The sequence below is a fragment of the Lithobates pipiens genome, unplaced genomic scaffold, assembly GCF_037356315.1.
Source record: "Lithobates pipiens isolate NorthernLeopardFrog02 unplaced genomic scaffold, aLitPip1_a1.2 Scaffold_10, whole genome shotgun sequence".
In the NCBI taxonomy this organism is placed as follows: Eukaryota; Metazoa; Chordata; class Amphibia; order Anura; family Ranidae; genus Lithobates; species Lithobates pipiens.
This window is the reverse complement of record NW_027507686.1, coordinates 28,135,669-28,141,668: the sequence shown is the minus strand read 5'-3', so window position 1 is coordinate 28,141,668 and position 6,000 is coordinate 28,135,669.

The following is a 6,000-nucleotide window of genomic DNA, read 5'->3' as shown; positions in this document are numbered from 1 at the left end:
CGATGATAATGAGTCACCCCCCCCTGCGCTGGCAGAGAACAAAAATTCCTGTTACAAAACACTCTTCCCCGGAATTCCTCCTATCATACCAGTCCACGCTATTGGCTGACACGTCATTTTTAATCACGCGGCATCTGTTCTACATTGCCTTACCTTCTACCCCTATTCCTGTCTAATAAGGCAACATTGCATTGGCTGCGCCGCAGTGGGGTAAAATGGGCGTGCTGCTTCTGAGCATTTGTTGTCACTCATTAGCAACATTTTACCTTATTATTGCAGGCAAACTTTTTTTTGGGGGGCGAGGGGGGGGGTTGTGCCCTTAGGGCCCCTTTAGACCCTTATAGTCCCTTGCGTTGCATTCCTTCCTTTGCACTAAAGTGTGTTGCTGAAGTTCAGGCTAGATAGATAGATAGACAATATATATATATATATATGATTTTCATTCCTCTCCACCCAGGCCCAAGATTTACACAACTCTGCCAGACAGTACATGTAAATTTCATATTCCTGATATGTGGCTGCTGTACCATGTACTTGTCGGAGAAAGTATCCTCTTCAAAGAGTCTTCTCTTTGTATTGCTTCCTTTATGTGACATCCCTGTGTTCCTGCCAGTCCCTCTGCTTTCCTATAAAAAGCTGACAACACTAGGCTTGAGATCACAGCATGGTCAGTTTTCTGGCCTGCTCTCCTCCAGTGATCAGACTTGCCCCTTCCCCACACAGCAATTCACTGAGAAGGTCGGTGTACTGCTGTTTCTCCTCCTCCAGCTCTTTGAGCTCCTTATGCAGCTGAGAACAGGGTGATCATGTGATCACTTATAAAAAAAGGGGGTGTTTATAATTCTTTTTATATCTATACACACACATATTTTGTCTTTCATTTCTATTTTAAAATGAATATGTTTTACAAGGTGAGGGTTTACATACACTTTGGGGCTGATTTGCTAAAACTGGAGAGTGCAAAATCTGGTGCAGCCTTGTATAGTAACCAATTGGCTTCCAGTTTTTTTTTTGTCAAAGCTTAATTGAACAACCTGAAGTTAGAAGCTGATTGGCTACCATGCACAGATGGACTAGATTCTGCACTCTCTAGTACTATTTTAAAGCAGGACTTTATCCAACTTGATAATAAATAATGTTCTTTAGCAAGGAACATACATTCCCTAAAATGAGCGTCAGCTGTAAATTGCCCCCAGCGTTGCTCCTGTTTCTTCTTGCTGGAGGCTACCATTTTTCTAAAGCCCAGAGCCCCTGAACAGCAGTAAATCATAAAGCAGAACTAAACCCATCGATTAAAAGAGTAAACATTCCCCTTGGATGATCTAGGTACCTTGCAGGGATTTTAGCAAGCTTTGTTGCAAATTCCTACCTTTTGTTATTCTGAAGACATCCATGTGTGCTTGTTTGTGTCCATGTGCGAAAGTGCATCTGATCAGGGTGGTTTTATAATTATCAATCAGCTGATGCACAAGCAGGGCTCTAATCAGGAAAGCTACTGGGTCTGTGTCCCTTTAGACGTGATTTCCTATTGGGAGTATCTGACCAAAAATGAAATTTTTGTTGCAGGGGATGCCTGAAATCTGACTTGTATATTAGTGCAGACTTCTGGGAAAATCAATGAGCCAATCACACAAGCAGGAAATTATGTTTCTGTGTACCAAACACCTTCAGATAGCCATATTGCATTTGCAGAAAATTACAGAGCTGCAGATTGAAAAGCAAAGGTCATTTAAAAAAAAAAACATTCAATTACAATATGACTTGTGACGCATTTGTATATGCATTATTATTTTTTCTTTATTTGCTATTCCCCCCCCCCCCCCCCCATGAAAGTGGAGTTACTCTTTAAAAGTTTTAAAAAAACAGTTACATTCCTGGAATGCCGGGATTGCTAACTGTCACATGTGCTTGTGTCCTCAACTAAACCATCAAACCATCAATTGGCTGTTTTCATAACTGCTCACAAGCTGATGTGCAGCACTATGGCAGTCAGCAGCGGCGCTCAAATTTTTTTTTGGGGGGGGGGGGGGGGGGCGCAAACAAACTGATAAATTCTGTCAAAACACTGAAATAAAACATCAGTTGCAGCCTCACTCTGCCATCAATTGCAGCCACTGTGCCCATCATATGCCCATCATATGCAGCCTCTGTACCCACCATAAGCAGCCACTGTGTCCATCATATACAGCCACTGTGCCCATCATATGCAGCCTCTGCGCCCACCATATGCAGCCTCTGCGCCCACCATATGCAGCCTCTGCGCCCACCATATGCAGCCTCTATGCCCATCATATGCAGGCTCTGTGCCCATCATATGCAACTTCTGTGCCTACCATATGCAGCTTCTGTGCCCATTATATGCAGCTTCCATGCCTATTATATGCAGCTTCTCTGCCCACCATATGCAGCCTCTGTGCCCATCATATGCAGCCTCTGTGCCCATCATATGGAGCCATTGTGCCCATCATATGCAGCCTCTGTGCCCATCATATGGAGCCATTGTGCCCATCATGTGCAGCTTCTGTGCCCACCATATGCATCTTCTGTGCCAATCATATGCTGCTTTTGTGCCCACCATATGCAGCTTCTGTGCCAATCATATGCTGCTTTTGTGCCCACCATATGCAGCTTCTGTGTTCTGTGCCCACCATATGCAGCTTCTGTGCCCACCATATGCAGCCACTGTGACCCCCCCCCCCCCCCCGCGCGCGCGCTCGCCAGCCATCAGACCAGCACTTACCCCATCCCGGTGACGGCATCGAGCTGTGTGATGGGCAAGCGACAGCTCCGGCATCCTCCATGATACCCGTGTGTCTCCTTCTCCATTCCATGGGGAGCAGGTGACGCACACCGGCAGGTCCTCTCCTCCTGTGTCAGTGTGGACAGTGCATTACTGGGTTTTAAACAGTTATTTTTAAAGATTTACATAGCTATACCTGCAAAATGGGCCAGCATGATGTTATCAATGAGGTGGGTGGGATCCCCTCTCATTCTGTGACAACGTTATGTGATGTGGCCCCAGTGTCACTGCTCTCGCATAGCGAACGCGATTGTGCCGTGCCCCTGATCTTGGTAAAGAGCCAATGACACAGGTCTTTACCCATGTGATTGGCTGTGTCCAATCACAGCTGATCACATGTAAACAGGGAAAGTGCTGTTTATCAGCTCTCTTCACACTGACAGCGTGTGAGGAGTGGAGAGCCGATCAACCAGATCTCCCCACAAGAGAGACCTGTACAGGTAATCAGGGCACTGATCATCAGTGCAACCCAACAGTGCCAATCTGTGCCACCAATCTGTGCCCATCAGGGACACCAATCGGTGCCCATAAATTATGCCAGTCAGTGCTGCCTTTTAGTGACCATCAGTGCTGCCCATCAGTGCTGCCTAGCCGTGCCGCCTATCATTGCCCATAAGTGTCACCTATCAGTTCCCATCAGTGCCGCCTATAACATCTCATCAGCGCCGCCTATCAGTGCCCATCAGTGCCACCTATAAGTGCTCATCAGTGCCGCCTATAAGTGATCATTAGTGTGGCATATTAATGCCACCTCATCAGTGCCACCTAATCAGTGCCCTTCAGTGCAGCCTCACCAGTGCCCATAAGTGCTTCCATATCGGTGTCCATCAGTGCCGCCTATCTATGCCACCTATCAGTGCCCATCAGTGTCACCTATCAGTGCTCATCAGTGCTGCCTATCAGTGCCCATCAGTGCCACCTATATGTGCCCATCAGTGTTGCCTATAAATACTCATCAGTGCAGCATATTAATGCCTCCTCATCAGTGCCACCTAATCAGTGCCCTTCAGTGCAGCCTCATCAGTGCCCATAAATGCTTCCATATCAGTGCCCATGAGTGCCTCCTATCCGTGCCGCATATCAGTGTCCATCAGTGTGGCATATTAATGCCTCCTCATCAGTGCCACCTAATCAGTGCCCTTCAGTGCAGCCTCATCTGTGCCCATAAGTGCTTCCATATCAGTGCCTATCAGTGCCTCCTATCCGTGCCGCATATCAGTGTCCATCAGTGCTGCCTATCAGTGCTCATCAGTGCCGCATATCAGTGCCAACTATTAGTGCTCATCAGTGCGGCATATTAGTGCCTCCTCATCAGTGCCACCTAATCAGTGCCCTTCAGTGCAGCCTCATTAGTGCCCATAAGTGCTTCCACATCAGTGCCTATCAATGCAGCTTCATAAGCGCACATCCGTGATGGAGAAAAATTACTTATTTGCAACATTCTCTGACAGAAACTAAGAAATACTTTTTTTTGTTCAAAATTTTCGGTCTTTTTTTATTTGTTTTTTTTAGCAAAAAAACAAAAAACAAAAACCCCGTATCACGGCGCGCGGCACTGCTCGCGAAAGCGCAGTGGGTGCCCAGATGTGAAGCCCCAGCTGTCTGCCCACAGTAAGAATGCCGGTGCCACCGAGTGGAGGGGTGACGAGCGGAGCTTCGTTCCCCCGCATCGCTGAACCCTGGGACAGGTAAGTGTCCGATTATTAAAAGTCAGCGGCTGCTGTATTTGTAGCTGCTGACTTTTTAATATTTTTTTTAAGGGGCACCCCACTTTAACCTAAAGTGTATGTAGCCCAAAACTTTTTTTTAAGTAGGGGAAGAGTTTGTTTTTCTTTTATTATGTTCTTTATTTTTAGATAAATATTTCAAGGACAGATTACATGCAGAGCATAACACAAATGACATTACATGAGATCACAAAGGTAATGTGGTGTGAAGAAACCCAGGACATTCCGCCGTAGGTGGAAACAGAGAACATTGTACAGTCGTGACTCTGCAGGGATTTCATCGTCATGAAACAAAGATGTGTGGGAGTATTCATGTTCCAAGGGTGAGCGATAGACATCCTTTTCCAGTTTTTATATTTAGTTTTGGCAATTAGGTCCTAAATAGACCAATTAAAGAAGAGCATATAGTAGAAAAGAGGGGAAAGGTGAAGAGAGAAGAGAAAAACCCTATAAATGAGACATGGATGAGCGAGTTTGAGGTGGAGGAACTTGACTGACCTGCACAGAGTCCTGACCTCAACCTAGAACACCTTTGGGATGAATTAAAGTGGAGACTGCGAGCCAGGCCTTCACGTCCAACTTCAGTACCTGACATTACAAATGCACTTTTGGAAGAATGGTCAAACACTCCCATAGACACACTGCTAAACCTTGTGGACGGCCTTCCTAGAAGAGTTGAAGCTGTCATAGCTGTAAAGGGTGGGCCAGCTCAATATTGAACCCTACGGACTAAGACTGGGATGCCATTAAAGTTCATGTGCGTGTAAAGACAGGTGTCTCAATACTTTTGACAATATAGTGTATCTCCCTCCTTTCATCCCACCACCCAACAAGAAGGGGCGTGGGGGTCTCCACTGCCCTCTAGTGCTAAAGGCATTTCTTCTCCAAATCAGCCTTTTCAAAAAAGGTAGATCTGAAATGAGGGGAAGCTCTGCTGATTTTATCATCCAATTATGTGCAAGCTACCATGCTGTTTTTTATTTTCCTTGCATGTCCCCCTCGGATCTACAGAGACTTTACTTCCAAGTGCTTGCACTTGCAGCGCAAAGTGGAGTTTCCTTCAGTAAATAACCCCCAGTGTGTCATCCCTTTATTCAGATGTGAAAGAGATGCTGAGATCCCGTTCCCATGTTAGAAGGAATGGTGGATTAAATGATTTGGGGGCATTAATAAAAGGCTATAGGCTGAGTGCAATGTATGGCGCACTGTGCCAGGGTCTGAGAAGATGCGTGCAAAAGCTCTGTATTGGAGTTGTGTGTTTTTTTGCTTTATGAGTAGGGATGAGCTCGGTGTTCGATTTGAACGCATGTTCGACTCGAACATCGGCCGTTCGTCTGTTCGGCAAATTCAAAACTTTGTGGACCGTTCGCACCAAATTCGTGTGGCACGAACGGTCCACAGTGCACTACGCCATCGCAGTGCATTGCTGGCTCATGATTGGCCAAGCATGCACTGTGACCCCGCATGCTTGGC